Consider the following 22,070-nt stretch of genomic DNA (forward strand, 5'->3'; position numbering starts at 1 on the left):
ACCTAGATGCTCTACCAAGAAACCTAGAGTCAACTTTCATTCTTTCCCTTCCCTCATTCCCAAAACTCAAGAAAATCTGCAAGGGGCTTGTCAACTATATTGCCAATATTGATCCTAAGTCCAATGTTACCCAATGTCACCAACTTTGTCAAAACAATCATCTTTGGCCTGTACTACTTCTGATTTCCTCTCTTTCATTCTTGGCCAAACCACACTCTCAGTTCTTTCCCCACATTATGGAGAAAGAATCTTAAAATGTCAATCTGATTCTATCATTTCATAGTTCAGAAGTCTTCAAAGACTTTTCCATGTACCCAGGGAAAAACTCATATTCCTACCAAAATCTCCAGATCTTTCGAGTTGTTGCCCATCTCTTGTCCAAGTGCACAGTCTACCTTGCAACTGTTCTCCAGCAGGTCACATGCTCCCTCAAGGATGTATGCAAATTGTCAAGGATGCCTGAAAAGGTCTTCTCAGAAATTTGCTCCTTTTCAGGCATCAGCTTAATGCCAACTGCCTAAAGAAGACTTTACTAAGGCTGACCACTACTTACAGGAAATTCCCCTCATTAGTTACTCCTGGCCTCAATCCTGACTTCTTTGTTTAGAGTTTTATTATATCTTGCAGCTATTTTATTCATTTGTCTGGCTTTTGTTTTCTACCTATTACCCCCTCTAGAATTATAGAACTGCAGTTCTATGATTGTAAGGGTATCAATCAATCCAAACTCAGAAAGTGCAAAAGTAAAAAAGACTTTACCTGGAGTTTTGGAATTGCAATCCAGGAGACAGGTTCAGGCAGCTCCAAATTGGTATTCTGAGGAAGGCAGGAAAAATGGGAGTTTACAGAGGATATTGAATGTTAAGAAGGAACAGGGGCTATATGACCAATAAAGATGATAAATTAATAGACAGAATGGAAAAGTCCACAAATAATAATCTCTTGATATGAATTTTGAGCCTTGGGTTTTGAAGTTATTCTACAAGCAACTAAAATTCACATTCTAGGCAGCAGTTGGAGATTTCCCTAAGTCCTGCCTCCTAATGGTCTAACAAATCCACTGTGAAAAGCTCTTTCAATACTACTTTCATTGAAATTTTCCTTTTTTTTCACAACAACTTTACTGATATCTTTGCTATCACATCCTTAGTATAAGACTCAGAACACTTGGAAAAAGCTCTATTTCTACTTGTTGAAAGGCTTACTGTAAAAAGGGGAGGAATGGTCAGATTAAAAAAAAAAAAAGAATTTGAAAACATACATAAACAAATGTGGTTGTGTAAAATGTCTTTCATTTATCAGACCCTTTACTACTTCTGAATTTACATGGTGTCTTTTCTATGTGAGAGTAAACAATACAACAAATATAAAAGTATAATAAAAATAATGTCATCTAACATTCAAAGAGTATTTTCTATAGCTTCCAATGTACTTTTAAATTTTTACCTCAACTCATTTTATTTCTATTTTACAGATACCATCGCTAAGGTTCAGAGGTGGAGGAGTTGCTTAAAACCACAGATTTTTAGTGGTATTGCTGAGGTTCACACTTAGTTCTGGTTTCCAAACCAGTTAGTCTTTTCTTGTTTCTTTTATTTTTGTGTGTTTGGTGCACACTTTTAATGTTTTTGAAACTGAATTACACAGTGAAATATACAAATCCCAGATATGTAGCTTGATGAATTTTTACAAAGTAAATATACCTAGATCAAGTTAGAGCACTACCTACAACATGGGAGCCTCCTTCAAGAGTGCCCTTTCCAATCATGACTAAGCCCCATGGAAATCACAATTCTGACTTCTATGACCACCATTGGTCTTAACTTGTTTCGAATCTTATCTAAATGAATTTTATTATACCCTATAACAATAATGCCATTATGAACATTCTTAATTTTTCAAAGGAAGAAACGTAGGACCAGAAAGGGAAAAATGACTTAAAGAAATCCAGCAACTGAACAATCCCCCTAGATCCCAAGAACTCCTGATTTCTTCTTTATTATATAATACAAGTCTCAGAAAGTCTGAGTCTTAACATAAAGGTTTTAAAAATTCTTGCATAATATAAAATCAAATATTAAGTCTTAAGTTACAAATACTATGCCAAATAATAATGATATCATTAAGCCTTTGGGTACAATTTGGTTTTTGGCTACCAAAGTTACTTAATTAAAAACTTTTAAAATAAATTAAATTTCCCCTAGCTTGTACTATTCAGTGAGACTCTGATGCTTAGAAATATTTTTATAATATGATTCTATGGATACATGACTAATTTATAGTAAAATAAAACTGATTCCCAGATTAAAAACTAGAATGCCAGAGTTCGTATTCTATCAAAATACAGAAACAACATGAGCAGGTAATATTCCAAAACTTTGTAATTTAAGCCAACTGTTTGGAATTCAGGATGCATTTTCTCATAGAAACTATATGACATGTAGTAATCAGGCTACAAAGGCCAGCTTTACTCAAATGTACCTGAAAATAGTGCTAATAACATAGTTTTTAACCACTATGAATAAAAACCTAGCTTGGAATTGTGTTTACAAAACTATCTCCTAACACCATAATCTTGTGTTAATTCTCACAAACTAGAGAAGGTACCTTCATATCTCCCTGTCTTTTCTCTTTTCTTTCAAAAGCTTCTTTATGGTTTTTGTTTTGTTTTGTTTTGTTTTGTTTTAATCCTTTCTCAACACTTCACTTTATGTTCCCAGACCAAAGATTTCTGACCACAACTTATTCCTTAATTCCTGTCCATTAAATAACCCGTTGACATCTGGGAGAGGAGATACAGAAATAAGAAAAACAAAGAGGGGGAGAATAATCGTAAAATCACAATAAATGTTTAAAAGTTGCTCTGTTTTCACCAAAAGGTACACAGGGTCAAATTGGGGGGGGGGGGTGCCCAATGAAGAGGATCATAAATGATTCTGAAAGTCCAAAAAAAAAAGTCACAAATGCCTTCAAAGAATTCTTGGGCAGAGGAATGACCCATTGTTCCTCTAGATCTCATAGAATACATATTTTAAATAAAGTAATGTAAGAAAGTAAGATTGTCCTTTTGTTAAGTAATTTTTTTTGAGAGAGAGAGAGAATTTTTTAATATTTATTTTTTAGTTTTCAGTGGACACAACATCTTTATTGTATTTTTTTGGTGGTGCTGAGGATCGAACCCGGGCCGCACGCATGCCAGGCAAGTGCGCTACCACTTGAGCCATATCCCCAGCCATTGTTAAGTAATTCTTAAAAAGCACAGGCTGAGAATTAAAATGAACTGCAATATTTAGATATAAATTATTAAACCATCACTTCTCATTTACAAGAAACCCCAAAATTAAGTGTAGCAATATTAAAACAATATATACAAAAGTTATTTGCACTAACTTGACAGATAACTAAACCACCAAAGAGCTATCAACTTGTAAACAATACAAATGCTTTACCTACTGTGTTATTCAGGTTTCAGTGGCTCTGACAAAATACCTGACATAAACATAAACTACTTTAACAGAGCTATGACAACAAAAATGGCATGGTACTGGCACCAAAATAGACTTGTAGACCAATGGTACAGAATAGAGGACAGAGACAGACCACATAAATACGGTTTTCTCATACTAGACAAGGATGCCAAAAACATTCACTGGAGAAAAGATAGCCGATTCAACAAGTGTTGGCAAAACTGGAAATCCACATGTAGTAAAATGAAATTAAACCTCTATCTCTCACCCTGCTCAAAAATCAACTTAGTGGATGGAAAACTTAGGCACTAGAACAGAGATCCTGCACCTAATAGAAGAAAAAATAGGCCCAAATCTTCACCATGTCGGCCTAGGATCTGACTTCCTTAAAAGACTCCTAAAGTGCAAGAAGTAAAATCAAGAAGCAATAAATGGGATGGATTAAAATTAAAAAGCTTCTTCTCAGCAAAAGAAATAATAATGTGAGGAAAGAGCCTACAGATTGGAAGGAAATCTTTACCACATGCACCTCCAATAAAGCATTAATCTCTAAGATATATAAAGAACTCAAAAAACTTAACAACAAAAAAAAAACAAATAATCCCATCAATAAATGGGCTAAGAAATTGAACAGACACTTCACAGAAGAAGAAATACAACTGATCAACAAATATACGAAAAAGTGTTCAACATCTCTAGCAATTAGCGAAATGCACATCAAAACTACTAAGATTTCATCTCATTCCTGTTAGAATGGCAATAATCAAGAATACAGGCAACAATAAATGTTGGTGAGGGTGTGGTGAAAAAGGTACACTCTTATATTGCTGGTGGGACTGCAAATTGGTACAACCACTCTGGAAAGCAGTATGGAGATTCCTCAGAAAATTGGGACTGGAACCACCATTTGACCAATCCTACTCCTTGTTTTATACCCAAAGGACTTAAAATCAGCATACTATAGTGAAGCAACCGCATCAATGTTTATAGCAACTCAATTCACAATAGCTAGACTATGGAACCAACCTAGGTGTCCTTCAATAAATGAATGGATAAAGAAAATGAGGTATATACATGTTCAATGGAATATCACCCAGCTTTAAAGAAGAGTGAAATTATGGCATTTGCCAGTAAATGGTTGGAGTTGAAGAATATCATGATAAGCGAAATAAGCCAATCCTACAAAACCAAAGGCCAAATGCTTTCTCTAATATGCAGATGCTAATTCACAATAAGGTGAGGGCACTAGGGAAGAATAGTGTTACCTTAGATAAGGTAGAGGGAAGTGATGGGAGAGGAGGGAAGAGGAGGGAGGGTATGTGGGGATAGGAATGATGAAACAGACATTATTACTGTATATACATATGTGACTACATGACCAATATGATTCTATAACATGTACACTCGGAAAAATGAGAAATTATATCCCATCTATGTATGATATATCAAAGTGCATAAATGCATTCTACTGTCATGTATTAACTAATTAAAACAAATAAAAAAATTTTTAAAAAAAGATTTATTTTGGCTTCAGTCCATGGTCAGCTAACTCCATTGCTTTTAGACCTGTGATGAGGCAGAACATCATGACAGGGAAGATATGGAAAAGAGACCAGGGGCAAGGTATATCTTCCAAGGACATGCTCCCACTCCCAGTGACCTACTTCCTCCAAATAGTTCCCACCTCCTAAATAACTCACCATCTCCCAACAGTGCTACCAGGTGGAGACCAAACCTTCAACATGAGCCTTTGGTGGGTACTCCAGATCCAATCTATAATACCTACCCTTGATTATTTTACATAAGTTGATTCTGGTTCTACCATTTACTGTGTAAATGTAGGCAAAAGCATTTAACCTCTCTGGGTCTCAATTCTGCACTAATAAAACAGGACTTAAAAAAAACAATACCTACTTAAGGATTACTACAAGAGTTAACATAACAAGGCAGCTTCAGGAACAGAGTAAGTGTTCAATAAAGATTAGTGACTATTTTCTCCACACTGATGCATAGTTTACTTGACGACACATCCATGATTTACACTACCTCTTAAACCTTCACAACTCCTAGAACAGTGCTGAATACCAGGTAACTGCTCAATATTTATTGGCTGAGGACTAATGACCTATATGGGATCTAGAATCTTGAAGCAGAAAGAGATTTTAGTAGTCATCTGGAACAGTTTCACTTAATTCAACAATAAGACTCATCGGGGATTATCAAATCTTTGCTTAAACATGTCCATGGCCAAAAAATTGCCATCTCAACAAAGAATGATTCTAAATTACAAAAATATTCTTTTTGAAGACAATTACTGCCTCTTAAAAAGTGCTTCTGAAAGGCTAAATTCACTAGATGGTATCGTGTCAGGAGTAATCATCAGAAATAAATATTAAAAGGAAAGAATAATTCAACATTTTTTTCTGACTTAGAAATATTGTGTCTAGTTGTATAAAATGTATGTTAACTTAAAATTATTCAATTAAACATATATTAAAATGTTTGGGAAGAATTAAAATGAAGATTCCAACAAGTTAGGTCATAAAATACCAATACTCTACTTAAGTGACCTGGTGTTCAGGTAAGTAATACAAATTATTATAAAATTTGGGTTCTTTCCAAACCCACCACATAGCTTCCCAATAATGTTATGCAATTTTAACATTTTTGTAAAAGAAAAGCATACAAAGCAAGATTCCTTGAAGCCAGATTCCAAGCCAACACCAGCTAGCAAAAACAAAATAAAAAACAGACACTGTTACAAAGAAAAAATTATCAGTTTCTATAAGACTAGCAAGGAAAATCCAAACCTGGAGCTATGTGTAATCAATTACTTAAATTATTTAAATATGTCCATTCATAAAAAAGGTAATGGTACAACTATAAAAGTTCATCAGGTTTCAAGACAGATCAGAAGAACTGTACTCAAATAACCTCTAACTTCCACTCATTGCAATTCACAGTAACAGAGAAAAATATGACAGAAAACCAGGCACCATTTATAAGTCTACTCATCTACTTTATCAGATTCCATTCTACAAGAGATATTTAACTCCCAGCATTGCAAGTAACACATTCTAACCTGTAAGGTAGAAGATTGAATTGACTTCCCAGCCTCTCCCCACTCTTCCTTCCCCCAAAATAGTTTGGTCTCCGTGTGCAATCCATTTCAACATTCCTTCACTCCCCATAAATTTGTGGGTTATCTTACTTTTTCTCTGACCTAGTTATACCATTTGTCTAATTCCCTGATTGAGTAAAATAAATCTTTAACATACGCTGATAACTGCCTAAGTTGTTATATTTAACACACTAGAGAACTTTCTATTTGTAAGACAGTTTGGTAACTGGACACAAACACAAAACGATTCTCCGAAAAGTGAATGTGAATTGAACTGGAAAGGTCCATCCATCTTCCAATGTAAATTAATAAACAGGCCTTTGGCTTTTGGGGAGCAAAAAAAACCCAAACCAATCCTTTGGTTGGTGTGAATTAAGTCCTGAGGAATGAATGAAGTGAAGAAATCATTTCAAAATCTGCAAAGTTGATTTTCAAATTGCAGATAATGGTGAATACAATGAATTCTAGGGACCACAATTCACTGCCCACATCTTCACTGTACATTTAAGATTCTCTTTAACAGTTAAACCAACTGAGGAAAACAATCTGAGAGCACAATCACTTCAGAAGACAAAAACATAAGTTTGGTAAAGTTCTTAAATTTTCCTATTCTTTCAGTGTTCACCTATCCATCCACAAAATAGGTACATTTTTACTCCACCCAACACAAAAATCTTTGTCTAGTTTCATAAAGTAATAAGAGCATAACTATGAATAAATAGAAGTAAAGTGATTAAGAAATGTGTTGATAACAGAGTCAAAGAGGATGTTCTGGATGCTGATGACCCAAAACAGAAGAACTACATGATATCTAAACCCATCAAGATCTCTTCTATCTGAATTCTTTATCCCAAAGACTAACCTAAAAGAAAAATCATAATTGACTTAAATTCCTTTCACTTACAAGTGGTACACAACCTGCCCTCCTTGTTCAGAACAATCTCGTGAAACATATATAAATATATATGCAAATGCATATAGATATAAGGACATCTCTCCTACTAAAGATATTTATAGCATATCTGTCTACAACATTTTAGACATATAACTATCTACATATATACATAATGAATAATCAAAAATATCCAGTTCAATAAAATTATTTTCCAAGATGGAAACCTGATTTCCACTGACAAGTGAGGTCATGAATATACTGTACACAAATATCAACTATGTTCTAAGGCAATAAATCATTTAATTTTTTAAAATGCCAGAGAGGATGGAGAAAGGCATAGTTATGATTTTTTAAATACAAAAATAATTCTAAACAACACAATAATACATAGCTAATCTTTTGTTTATCTCTATGACTTTAAATAAAAGTCTTATTTCTTGTACTTGCTAAATATGGCACAAAGATTTCATTACAAATTTAGGCATAAGGAAGACTAGGAAGATGTAAAATGAGGGAAATTTTTCTCATAGAACTCAAGGCTTTTTTTCTAAAAATATTTAGGAGGGGTTGGGGATGTAGCCCAAGTGACAGAGTACTGAATAGCATATGTGAGGCCCTATGTTTGATCCTCAGCATCATGAATAAACAAATAAATAAATATTTAGGAAAACTGAAAATCCCTAAAATTAATATTAAAGGTAATCTCATCTTCCTCCCAAAAAGAAATAGAAAAATGGAAGAAAGAAAAGTTCTAAGACTAGCCTATCAGAGATACTTTGCATAAAACCTATTTAAATGTCATTAAAATATCACCAAAAAAATCAAGTAATGGGACAGTTTACCGAGTGCAAGAACAATGTGCATTCTGACTCTAGGGGATACTTCTTAAAGTTTCTATTTTTCTAAGCAATTGCTAATGCTATTAGCTAGTAACTATGATCCTTTTATTGAACGTAAGCCAGAAAAACTTGTCAATGCTTATAAACACTAACCTCGAATCAACACAGAAATAAACAGATGAAAAAACTTAAAAGTCTTAATATGACTATGATTTGCTACTATTTTATTAAGGGGTTTTTGCATTTAATCTCATCAGGGCTGCTGACGTACAGTTTTCTTTCTCTGATATGTCCTTATCTGATTTTTATATGAGGGTGATATGGGCTTCTTAGAATAATTAAAAGTGTTCCATTGCCTTTTATTTCATGGGATAATTTGAGGAGCACAGGTATTGATTCCTCTTTAAATATCAGGTCGAATTCTGGTGAGAATTCCTCTGGTCCTGGGCTTTTCTTTGTTTGAAGTTTTGTTTGTTTGTTTTTATTACTGTTTCTATATCATTGCTAATTAGTGGTCTCTTTAGGTTCTCTACATCCTCTTGATTCAATTTGGGCAGATCAAATGTTGTCTAGAAATGTACCCATTTCTTCTAGGTTTTCCAATATATTGCAGTATAAATTTTTAATAGTTCCTTCCTATTGATCCTCTGGATGTCTACAAAGTCTGATTTTTCATCTCTGATTTTATTAATTTGGGTCTTATTTCTTAATTTCCTGGTTAATTTGTCTAAGGGCTTATATCAATCTTGCTTATCTTTTCAAAGACTCAATTCTTCATTTCACTGATCTGCATTTTTAAATTCTCAATTTCTCTGATTTCAGCTCTGATTTTAATTATTTCATTCATTCTACTGGTTTTGGAATTGGATTATTCTTGTTTTTTAAGGATCTTGAGATGCATCATTGGGCTGTTTGTTTTTTTCTTATGTAGTCACTCATAACTATAAACTTTCCTATTAGAACAGCCTTCAAAGTGTCTCAGAGGTTTCTGATACATTGTATCACTATTCTTCTTTGATTCTAGGAATTTTTCAATTTCTCCCCTGATTTCTTCTACCACCCATTCACCATTCAAATCATTCAAAAGTGTACTGTTCAATCTCCATGTGGCAAGAGAGGTATGTTGAAATCACCCAGTATTATTGTACTGAGGGTCTATCTGAGGCTTTGAGTAGTGTCTTCTTTATGTTATTAGAATATAAACATTTAGTATCATATCTTCTTGTTGTGTTTTTCCCTTTACCCATTTGAAATGACCTTCTTTATCTCTTCTGATCAATTTTGGCTTGAAGTCTGTTTTATCAAGTATGAGAGTAGCTACCATTGCTGTTGTCAGGCTCCATTTGCATGGTACATCAATTTCATCCTTTCACTTTCAGCCAGTATCTGTCTTTGCCTGTAATGTGAGCCTCCTGCAAACAACATATGGTTGGGTTCTTGTTTTTAATCCATTCAGCCAATCAATGGCTTTTAATTGGGGATTAGAGACCAGTTACATTCAACATTATTACAGAGAGATGTTTATTAATCCCTGCAGTTTTGATTTATTTCTAATGTTTAACAAGGGACTGTTTCTCTTCAGTTTAGCTTCCTTTCAAATAGGATTTGTCCATTTGTGAGCTCTGGGGTTTGTTTTTTATTTCTTCTGTGTTAAGTATTTAAGCATTAGTATTGGCTTAGTAGGCCTGAATTCATTTCATTTCTGCTTTATCTTGGAAGGTTTTATTTCTTATCCAATTTTGAAGGCTAGCTTTGCTGTATATGGCAAACTTGGTTGATAGTTATTTTCTTTCAGAGCTTGGAACACAACATTTTAAGTCCACCTGGATTTTAGAGTTTGTACTAAGAAATTACAAGTCATTCTTATTGGTTTGCTTCTACATGTGAGCTGATGTTTTTTCTCTGGAGGCTTTTATAAGCCTATCCTTGTTCTGTATATTAGGCATTTTAATTATAATGTTTGTAGAGAACTTCTCTTGATCCTATTTGGGGTTCTGAATGCATCCTGAACCTCAATGCTCATATCATTTTCAAGATCTGAAAACTTTTCTGTTATTATTTCCCTAAAGATTTTAGACATGCCATTAGCCTGTGTCTCATAACCCTCTTCAAATCCAATAATTTTTAAATATGTTATTTTAAGTGTTATCTCAGAGTTCATCATGGTTATTTTCTTTTCTTTCATACTGTCTAAATGTTCAAGGCTAGCCCTCTTGTTTTCCAGCTCTGAGATCTGCCTTTAGCATGGTCTGCTCTATTAGAGACTTGCAACTGAACATTTTATTTGATGTACTGTGTCTTTCATTTCCAAAATATTTGTTTGGTTCATTTTCAACATCTCTATCTCCTTATTGATCTTCTCATTCTCATCTTATACTGACCTCATTAATTCATTCAGTTGTTTTTCCATGTTCTCTTGGAATTCCTTGATCATTTTTACAATCATTCTTTTGAATTCTTTATCTGATATTTCATTCACAGCAATATCTTTGGAATAGGTTGATGGCTAATTACAAACTTTGGAAGGCCTAGTGTTACCTTATTTTTTCATATTTCTTGTATTTCTGGGTTGGGTTTTTATGTATCTGCTGGGATGGATTTCTCTTCCACTCTTCTGTGTGGGCCTTTTTAGGGCACAACTTTCTCTTACCAAAGTGTCATTAAAGTAATCTAGATTGAAACCCCTTGTAGGTGTGTTATTTACAAGCTTTCTGTTAATTCTCTCTTTTTTTGCTGAAAGGATGGATGTCTACGAGTGGTACTTGTTCATTAGTTTGGGTTTTTTTTTTTCTCTTCTGTTTTTAATATTAAAGTATTGCTAAGGGTTGAGTGTGGTTAATTTATAAGTGGACCAAAATGAATTGTCACTTTGCTGGGTTTAGTTCAGTGCAGTGTCTCCACCCTGTGAACATGCAGCATTCCTGTAGATTCCCAGCACCTCACAGAAATGGAGGAAATAGCACAACTGAAGCAAAAAACATACAACATTAAAATAAATACCCAGTGCCTCCTATGATATCTACAACACTAATTATCACACAAATAGGAATTGTGGGGTCAGCAATTGCCAACAGCAAAACAATAAATAGCTATGACCTAGATCTGGCATTAAACAAACAGCAGGTGTTAATTATGTCACCCACAATACTAATAATTGCCAACAACATGAACAGTGGGGCAGGAGTTATATGAACCAAATAGTTCTACAAGATGGTAATAATACAGTTCATTAAGAGAAAAGAAAATGTGACAGAACAGTAAAAGACAATTTAGAATGTTCAAAATGTGAAGAGGGAACAGAAGAGAGACAGAAGTGAAGGCTATAAAACAAGTGGACCAAAAGTAGAAAAAAAAAAAGGGAGAAAAAGAGAAAACAATAAATTATGGCTGTTAACAGAAGAAAGGAGGGAAAGAGAAACAAACAAAACCAAAGCAAAATAAATAAAAAATAACTCCAACCTTAAAAGACAAGGAAAACTATTATCAAAAAATGCTAAAAGTGAGAGTAAAACAAAACAAGTATGTATATATACATATACACAAACCAGTCAGCACAGCAAGAATACACACACACACACAGGAAAAAAACTGATTCTTAATGAAAAATGAAAGAATAATCACCACTGAGGTAATCAAAACTGTCAACAAGGATAATGGTCACTGTCAATACCCAACTGTCTTTCCATTTTTTCCCAGGCTATGTACCACTAAGGCTGTCAGCAGGTGGGAAGAAGTTTGTTATTTGTTAATCATTTCCCCCTTTTTTGTTGCTCACTCAGCTGTAGCTATAGTAGTCTGAAACTAAATCTGGTTAAAATAGCTCTCAGATTTCCTTCTCATCAGTGTAAGGTAAGACAGGATGGTAAGTACTATCAATTGAAGTTTTATACAGACAGACCAGATCCATGCATTCTCAGGGAGGGGCTACTGCAGAGCTCCATAAGGGAAGTTCCAGTGGTTGGGGTTCAGGTCTAATCAGGCCTTAGGGAACTTGTTGGGTGGTATCAACACACCCCTAAGGCCAGGCATAGATGCTGATTTCTACTGGGAGTCTAGATCTCAGGAGACTTATAAGAATCCCACTGACTGAGCAGGGGAACAAATCTTCCAGGTCTCACACACTCTGCTTCCCAAGCTTAGTCCTAAGTGTTTTAATACTCAGCTGCTAGCTCCTGATACTCTCCAGCTGGTCACATGACTCAAAGGGAAAGCAAGTTAAACTCCTCTCCATATTTCTGACTTGAATCCCCTTGATTACAGTCTTCTCCCTTCCTGTTTCATTCAGATTCTGCTAGGTATACCATAGGGTACATGGTAGGTACTTGCTGAAATAGTATGACAATGTTTGCTTCAATCTCCCAGGTCCCACAGCAGCAAGCTGTAGCATGGCCTCCCCAACATGGCTCCCACCTCAGCTCTCTGCTTGTCAGCTGAGAAACAGAGCACTTTTCCAACACCACTTCACTGTGCAGTCTCTGGATCAGCTAACTTCAAGCTGCTTTCTGACCTACAGGTTATCCCATGCCAAATTTGTCCATTGTTTCTCTCTGTATTTTCCCTCTCCTCTGTGATAAAAGTGCTGTAGCCGCTGTCACACCGGCTGGACTCCAAAGTACTCTTTTCTGTTCTTTGTTCAATGCATCTGATTATGAGACTCTAAGAGATTCTGGCTGTCTGGTGCCGAATTTCAATGAATTCCCTTTCTCACCCACGTCACTGAGAAGCAGAACTCCTGAAGACTGAATCCTGAGGCACAGAGAAACTGCAAAAATAGCCTTCCTCTAATCTACCATCTTGAATGAATCCCAAGTTTAGTTCTTTGTAGAAATTCACAAAGTCCTAAAAATTCTAACAAATTAATTCTCAAATAGAAAACGTAGAATTGGGAGAGCAGATTCATCATGATTTATATTTTTAAAAAGACAATAAAATTAATAAATTTGCCAGCAAACTGCAAAAAATACAACTTTTCTAAATAATTACAGGGATATATACATGAATGCTTCATTAAAAATACAAGAAGTTAAATAACAATAAAAAATTCAAAATTTTTCAATTGTACCATTTTGCTATATTTTAAATCTAGAACGTCCCCCAAAAGCTCATGTGCTAAAAGCTTGGTCCTAAAGTTGACACTGTTGAAAGGTGAGGGAAAGTTGAAGAAGTAGGGCCTAGTGGGAGATTTTAGGTCACTGGGAATGTGTCACCAAAGTGGACTGCAGGGATCCTGACTTGTTCCTTTGTCCCAGGTGTAAGATGAAGCACTTCCCATGATGTGCTATCCTGCCACAGACCCAAAGTATTGGGGTCAATCAGTCATAGACTAAAACTTCCAAATCTGCAAACTAAAATAAACCTTTCCACTTTTTAAGTTGATATCTAAGACATTTTATTGTAGTAACAGATAGTTAACATACCATTCATTATCATCTAATACTGTTGAAAAAATATAAAATTTATAAAGCATGGAGAAAGCTTTAACAATATGCTATATATTTAAAATCCTTTGCATTGACTTTTTTAAAAAATTCTCTCATACACCTTCATTACCAAAAGAAATAAACAGACTTTATTATCTTCAATTCAAAAGTAAATCTCAGCTGGGGATGTAGCTCAGTGGTATAGCACTTGCCTAGCATGCATGAGGCCCTGAGTTTATTCCCCTGCATGGCAAAAAATAAAATAAAAATTAAAAAGAAAAAATAAAAATTAATCTCAAAGAATATAAATGATTCTAAATTATTAACTTTTCAGGTTTTAAAAAATAGTCAAAATATTTCTTCACCAACTTTACAAATACTATTGATATTAACTTCTCATTTTTATTTTAAAATTATTTTAACATCATGTTTAAACTGTTATTCAGCATGAGAGCTAGTAAGTGATGATCAATAGATCAAACCGAAGAGTAGCCAAAAAGAGTAGCTAAGAGTCAAGTGTTATTAATGATAACCAACATAAGGGTAAATAAAGGGGAGTCAGCTAATCTTCCCCTCCCCTTAGGGTGTACCCTATGGATATAATAACAAATTTCTTGGTGGCTTGTCTTGACAGTCTTAGAAGCTAGAAGTCTGAAATCAGTATTACTGGACCTAAATCAAAGTGTCAGGAGAGGCTATACTACTTCTAAATGCTCCAGGGACAAATCTCTCTCTTGCCTCTTCCAGTTGCCAAAATTCCTTAATGTGTGACAATATCAATTCAACATCTGCTTCATGGTCATACTCGTTTCCTCCTCTGTTTGTGTACAATCTCTTCTTATATCAGTCATATAAGGAGTTAAATGACTGATTCCAGGGGACCACTCACACAATCCAGAAGAAACTCTCCACTTCAGATTCTTTTTTATTATGTAAGGTAACATTTCACAGGTTTTAAAGAATAGAACTTGGAGCTCTTTTGTAGGGCTATTTTCCAGCAACACTGGGTGTCTCCTTAAAAGCCAAATAGGCCAAATATTTTGGTCAAGAACTAGACAATTTCAGTCTCCAGATTTTATGATAATCATGTTAATAAGCATTCTTCCCTGGGCACTCTAAACAAATCCCTGTGAAATAAATCTCATGCTATGTAAATCAATTTTCTCTCAAGAATTTACAAGAGTTTTGACGTTTTAGTAAATAAAAGGAGTGAAATTGGGCTCAAATTTTGGAAGTTTCTCCTGAACTATCCACAGGTATACAGACAATAATCATACTCAAAAGAGTTTTTTCTTTCTTTAATAGTAGTAAGGAGTGGGGTTTTTTTGTTGGCAAGATTTCTTACATCAACATACTTTATAGAGTTAATTAATACTAAACTATGTTTCTAAAGAAATTAGAAACAAATTATTTCCCTCAGGCAGAAAATTTTATTTTTATCCTCTAAATTTTTCCAGATAATTTCTTTTTGTTTCCCCCCCAAGGTCTACAAGCCCTTGAATCTTCTCCAAAATCAAGCAATTTTCACTCTATGAAATCAAAATAAATTTCAGATGAATTAGAGTTACATGTAATATATGAAAACACTAAGTTAGAGTAAAATATAGGGGCTGGGGATGTGGCTCAAGCAGTAGTGTGCTTGCCTGGCATGCGTGCAGCCCGGGTTCGATCCTCAGCACCACATACAAGGATGTTGTGTCTGCCAAAAACTAAACAATAAATATTAAAAAAAAATTCTCATTCATTCTCTCTCTCTCTCTCTCTCTCTCTCTCAAAAAAAATGAATAAAATATAATTATAGGAAAATTTGGCAAAGTATTACAACCGTCACATATGTAAAAGTACACACACACAAAAAAAAAACAAATAAAGGCAATATGATATATTTTCAACTACTACTTTTCTGTATCCGACCATGATAGTATCTAGAAAAAGTGAGACTATAGAGAAAGGAGAACTCAAGCATATTGTTAGTAAGAGCATGAACCAACAGAACTCTTTCAGAAGGGAAACTAGTAAAGCTGATAAATTTTAAAATGCATATATATTTTTATTCATAATTCAATAAGTCATTTTAATATTTTATTCTACAGAAGCACTCATAAAATTAAGAAAAATATGTGTATAAATTAAATGTGTAAAAACAAAGTCTGGGGATATAGCACAGTGGCAGAGCACTTGCCTAGCACATGTAAAAAGCCCAGGGTTCCATCTGCAACATGGCAAGTAAAACTACTCTTCAGATTTCATCTCACTCCAGTCAGAATGGCAGCTATTATGAATATGAACAACAATAAGTGTTGGGAAGGATGTGGGGGAAAAGGCACACTCATACATTGCTGGTGGAACTGCAAATTGGTGCAGCCAATCTGGAAAGCAGTATGGGGATTCCTTGGAAAACCGGGAATGGAACCAACATTTGATCCAGCTATCCCTCTCCTCCGACTATACTCAAAGGACTTAAAAACAGCATTTACTATGGGGACACAGCCACATCAATGTTTATAGCAGCACAATTCACAATAGCTAAACTGCGGAACCAACCTAGATGCCCTTCAGTGGATGAAAGGATTAAAAAAATGGCATATATATATATATACACACACAATGGAATATTACTCAGCAAAAAAAGAGAATAAAATCATGGCATTTACAGGAAAATGGATGGAGTTGGAGAATATAATGCTAAGTGAAGTTAGCCAATACCAAAAAATCAAATGCCGAATGTTTTCTTTGATGTAAGGAGGATGATTCATAGTGGGGTAAGGAGGGAGAGCATGGGGGTAATAGACAAACTCTAGATAGAGCAGAGAGGTGGGAGGGGAAGGGAGGGAGCATGGTGATAGAAATGATGGTGGAATGTGATGGACATCATTATCCAAAGTACATGTATGAAGACATGAATTGGTATGAATATGCTTTATATACAGAGATATAAAAAATTGTGCTCTATATGTGTAATAAATTGTAATGCATTCTGCTGTCATATATAAATTTTTAAAAATTAATAAAAAATAAAAAATAATTTTTTTGAGAGAGAGAGAGAGAATTTTTTAATATTTATTTTTTAGTTTTCAGTGGACACAACATCTTTATTTATATGTGGTGCTGATGATCGAACCTGGGCCGCATGCATGCCAGGTGAGCGCGCTACCGCTTGAGCCATATCCCCAGCCCCAAAATAAAAAAAATTTAAAAGCTCATTGAAACACTATTTGTATATAAAATCAGAAATAGTACAAATGTCCAACAATAGAGAAATTGCTAAACTATGCTATAACATAAAGAAATAGTTTATGTTCAATTGAAAAGTGAAGTATATAAGCTATCATTTAGAAAGCTACCCATGATACATGAAGTGAAAAGAAAACAAATTACAATTAGTAAGTAAATGATTCTGGTTTTGCTTACAGAAGAAAATATCAGAAACTCTCTCTGTTTATGTATTAACAGAAAGCAAGTTTTCAAAAGCCATCTTATTATAATGGAAAATACTAACATAATAGTAAGTGAAAGAAGTAGATTATAAAATTGTCTATGTAATTTAAAATTATATATAAATAAAGGATATCAATTATCTCTGAGTGCTATGATTGTTGATCTGCTTTTAGATATTTCTTTTCTAAAACATACAAATGTTGTTATATAACAATCAAATCAATTTAAAAAAAAAAAGGTTTTTGTTGTTTTAAAAAAAACATAGGCCCAAAAGACCAACAAATTGTTTTACTTTTGAGAGTCAGAAGAGACTCTAACCCTACAAAATGCCAAGAAAATGGATACAGAACAATGATATGAGTTCATGTACAAGGAAGACTTAAAAAAAAAAACTAAAAATATTTTTGAACTTTTATAATTTAAAATTTTTGCATTGATGGTGGAAAGAGACCCTCATCGTTATACAAAATACATTTATATATATAAAATACATGTAAGATGTGAGTTTTAAAAAGAAAAAAAAAAGAATAGTGTTACCTTAGATTAGGTAGAAAGACGTGATGGGAGGAGAGGGGAGGGGAGGGGATGGGGAGATAGGAAGGACAGTAGAATGAAACACACATTATTATTACTGTGTGTATATATGTGACTGCATGACCAATATGATTCTGCAACCTGTATACTCAGAAAAATGAGAAACTATATCCCATCTGATTCAAATGTATGATATGTCAAGGTCATTGTACTGTCATGTGTAACTAATTAAAACAAAACAAAAAAAAAACAAAAAAAAATAAAACAAATTAAAAAATTTTTAATTAAAAATAAAAATAAAATAAAATCTCCCATGAATGCAGCAGAAAAAATAACTAAAATTATTTTTGAACTTTTACAATTTAAAATTTTCTTTGGTCAGCTTATGCAACACATAAAAACATGAATCAATCATATTTGCAGCTTACTTTTAAGTAAAATGTGAATTAACCAATGTGACCACCTACGTTGGCCTAAAAATAGCTGTTCATTCATTTCAAACGAAGAGTTAGCATAAATTCAATAAGTGAAAACCATATGTAACAGCTTTTTAAAACCTGTCTGGAGGGAGGGAGTAGACTAGACCCTAGCTCCAGGAAAGAGTCCTTCCAGATATTCAGTGCCATGGACACTACCCTTTTAGTACATGGCGAATAATCCTCTCCATTCCTTTTCATTCATGCTCTTCCTGACCAGAAGGATTCTCCCCCTGACTACAATTCTCAAAATCCTAGAGACAAAATAAAAGAAATAAAGAGATAGGTAGAAATAAGACACAAAAGGGGACAGAGAAATATAACTTTAAGTTCTGCATACTTCTCCAGGCCTGTCATACCCCAAGCCAGTCTCTTTCCCAGGTATGTCACTGCCAAATTTCTGGGAAATCTGTAATTCTTAAGTGTTACCCTAAATGCACCATTTATAAAAATTACCTCTGCACTGTTAATTAGCCCACCAATAAATAGATCAAGAGAGATATGACATTTTTAAGAAAGCTATAATTTAAAGAACTTTCCAATATTATCTACTGATCAGATACTGGAGATCATGTCAACCTGAGGTTTCTGAAAACAATAACATTTTCATAAACTTCTCCATGACCATCTTTCATTAAGTTTCCTCAAAAGAGCCTGAAAATTCCAAGTGAGATGGCACACAATCCCCCTTGAATGTTTATTCCTTTCTTTCCTAAATAAATCTCTGCCTCTACTAGTGCATGCTAAAATTCTATCCCATCACATATGTCAAGGGACACATTTGTCCTAAGTGGAGATTGCCCTTCTCCAGGAACTCCTCGAATCCTCTTCCATTAACATCTCTTCTTAGGTGACACTACCATTTCTTTGAAGGCCAACCTCAAATATACCTTGAAATCTGCTACATGAAGATGTTCCTCTTTTGAACTCTATAGACATTTAAATAACTGAATTACTCACTTTATTTGCATATTCTATTTGTATAGTGACATTCTTTTCCTGATAATTTACAAGGAATTGGAACACACATGTTAATCTCCACCATAATTTCCTGGAAATACAAATGAAGAAAATTATCCAAAAGACTAGAGCAGTATTACTAGTTTAGGCCTACAGGACTTTGGTAGGCTTTGAATGTGATCTAAGGAGTTTGAGTTTTATTCTACAATGAGAGAGAAAAACTGAAAGTTTCTAAGCACAAAAAGGGTGAAATAAAAGTTTAATTTAGAAAAAGTAGGCTATAATTGCCAGATTAGAGAAGGGTAGTAACATCTACAGCAAAAAAGGTAGCTGGCTCAGCATAAAGGGTTAAGAAAAGGGCTTTAACATCAGAATACACAGAGTTCTGCAACACTTCCTAGTTCTGTAATGCTGGGCCAATTTTTCCTAACTATACATTAAGATTGGTAAACCAGACCTTACTTCACTGTAGTATTATGTGAAATAACGAATGCAGCACTATCCACAATGCCTGGAAGAGGATAAACACATTGCACTCTGACACCAATTCTCAACACCAACTAGGTGTCCTACAATTCAATTCTGATACTCACCTAGAAATAGCATCAAATCCCACAAGTTAAAGAGGAAGGTCCCTATCAAAACTGCCCTTAATTCAGATGTTTCTACACTCTCTACACTTATGTCTGCCTTGGCTGCAAATTCAGATTTCCCAAAAATCTTTCTTCAGGTTCAATAATTTGCTATATTAACTGACAGAAACCAGTAAAAGCACGATACTTAGACACAGTTTTATTACAAAGGATACAACTCAGCAACAACCATTGGGGCAAAGGTGTAGGGGAGAGAGGAGGAGGGACAAAAACTTCCATGTTCCAGGTATCAACTGCCTAGCACATTAATAAGTTCACCACTGTTGCAGGCTGTTTATGTTGGGTTTCATAACTTAAACATGATTGGTATGATCACTGGCCACATGACAGGACTCAAGATCCAGTCCCTCCACCCTCCTCTGAGATTAAGAAGTAGGGTTGAAAGCTCTGTCTAATTTGATCTTTCTGATATGGACACTCTGTCCACGCAAACTATCTTTAAAAGCCCACCCAAAATCACGTCATTAGCATAAATGCATGTGTGGTTAAAATAGATTAATTATGTACTCGGAAAATTCCAAGGGTTTCTGAAACTCACTATTGGGGACCAGGGTCAAAGATCAGATATATTCTTTATGATAATCACATACACAATAAATGGAAGCTATTATTTTAGAAACCAACTAGCAGATTACTGAAATAATATGAGTACGAAGATAAGGGGGTAAAACATGCAGAAGCAACAGAAAACTAGGCTGGGGGGCAGGCGTCAAAATTATCTATGAAGGTTCAGCCTGGACAACTAAATAGAAACAATCATACCCTGGCAGGACACTGAATATGAGATTAACAATGAATTTAGTGTTAGCCACATTGAGGCTGAAGGTTGACAGTCAGCAATTTCAGATGGATATTGGGCAGATGGAATGATGAGCTTGGAGATGTGAGAGGACAGGATCAGAATCAGTCTCCATATAGATTAGATCCCTATCTCCTCCTCCAAAAAACTCTAAAGAGGAGGATACCACCTAATGGTATCACTTAAGTTGGTACATGCCCTGTAACAATCCAATAAAAGCAAGTAAATACATGCAGCAGAAAATGTAAGGGTTGAACTGAGAACATTTCCCATTTAATATTTTGAATTTTAAACAAATTGATTCTCTCTCTCTCTCTCTCTCTCTCTCTCTCTCTCTCTCTCTCTCTCTCTCTCGTACCAGAGATTGAACCCAGGAGTACCTAACCACTGAGCCACATCCCCAGCAGTCTTAGTTTTTATTTTAAGACAAGTTCTAAGGTGCTTAGGGACTAAGTTGCTGAGGCTAACCTTGAACTTGTGATCCTCCTGCCTACGCCTCCCAAATTGCTGGGATTACAGGTTCGTACCACCATGCCCAATGGTATCTAATTCTTAAAGACTCAAAAGGAATCACATGATCAAGGGCCAACCAGAAATGCTGGGTTTTGTTGAAAATAAAATAGTGTATTTCTATGCTATCAATAGGAACTTACCATACATCTAACAGATAAATATTTACTTTTCAATGAAAAGGTTATGGATATGGAGCAAGCATAGAATACAACATAAACAGGATCAGCTATGGTCAATTCAAAAAGCTTTGCGTCCAGATACATGAAGCAAAATAAAAACTTCAAGTATGGAAACCATTTCAGACTTACCCCAAGCTTTTACAGTCCTGCTTTTAGAAAATGTTTGGAAGGTAGAATCTGCCTTGCTAATAGTTCATAGGTTCAGAAGCATCATAGCTTATTTTTCTCTGAAATGTACAAATAATTTCATCCTTTTGTTGCCAGCTTCTGGGAGTCCCAACTTGGTTTTTCAGAAGCTATAAACAAAATAAATGGGAGAAAACAGAAAGCATAGTCAGTGCACTAAGCAAGTCAGAAGGTTCATGGTATGTGGGTTATAAATGGATCCATAGACTGAACCAATGAACCAGTAACCCAGGAAGATGGGGTACAATGCTGGTCCCTAGCGTTCAGGATGGGAATGCCAGAAAAGTGAAGTGAGAGTTCAATATGTATCCCATCTTTATAGGCTCCAGGGAGGGAACCAAAATATTTTGGGCTAACTCATTGGAGTGCTTCTCCCTGCCAGCAACACCCCTAGAAAGAACAGTAAGGCAAAATCTGAGCCTAGACTCCAACCAGAGAAGGAATGGATAAGGGAAGTTTCCTTCCCTACACTCCTCTTAACTCATAAAGGAGATAAAAGAAAAATTCTGAGATGCCCTAAATTTAATTATGAGGGTTGGAGGATGGAGACAGGAAGAGAAAAAGGCTATGTAATATTTTCATTTCATATG

At 34.8% G+C, this 22,070-nt stretch overlaps 1 protein-coding gene across 14 annotated transcripts in view; it reads right to left on the bottom strand.

Moving 5' to 3' along the window:
* Lclat1 (lysocardiolipin acyltransferase 1) overlaps window positions 1-22,070 on the bottom strand; it is a 175,894-nt gene that overhangs the window by 131,889 nt on the left and 21,935 nt on the right. For 9 of the 14 annotated variants that reach the window (XR_013429118.1, XM_040271541.2, XM_013357420.4 and 6 more), the window contains 2 exons: window positions 21,424-21,590; window positions 760-816 (listed from right to left, as the gene is read on the bottom strand). The exons of 2 other annotated variants lie outside the window; for them this stretch is intronic. The gene's annotated coding sequence lies outside the window, so the exon portion shown is untranslated. The remainder of the gene's footprint in view (window positions 1-759; window positions 817-21,423; window positions 21,591-22,070) is intronic. 3 more of the 14 variants (XM_021724557.3, XM_078029443.1, XM_040271538.2) reach the window with 2 other exon arrangements.

Source organism: Ictidomys tridecemlineatus, chromosome 12 (genome assembly GCF_052094955.1).
Source record: "Ictidomys tridecemlineatus isolate mIctTri1 chromosome 12, mIctTri1.hap1, whole genome shotgun sequence".
NCBI lineage: Eukaryota > Metazoa > Chordata > Mammalia > Rodentia > Sciuridae > Ictidomys > Ictidomys tridecemlineatus.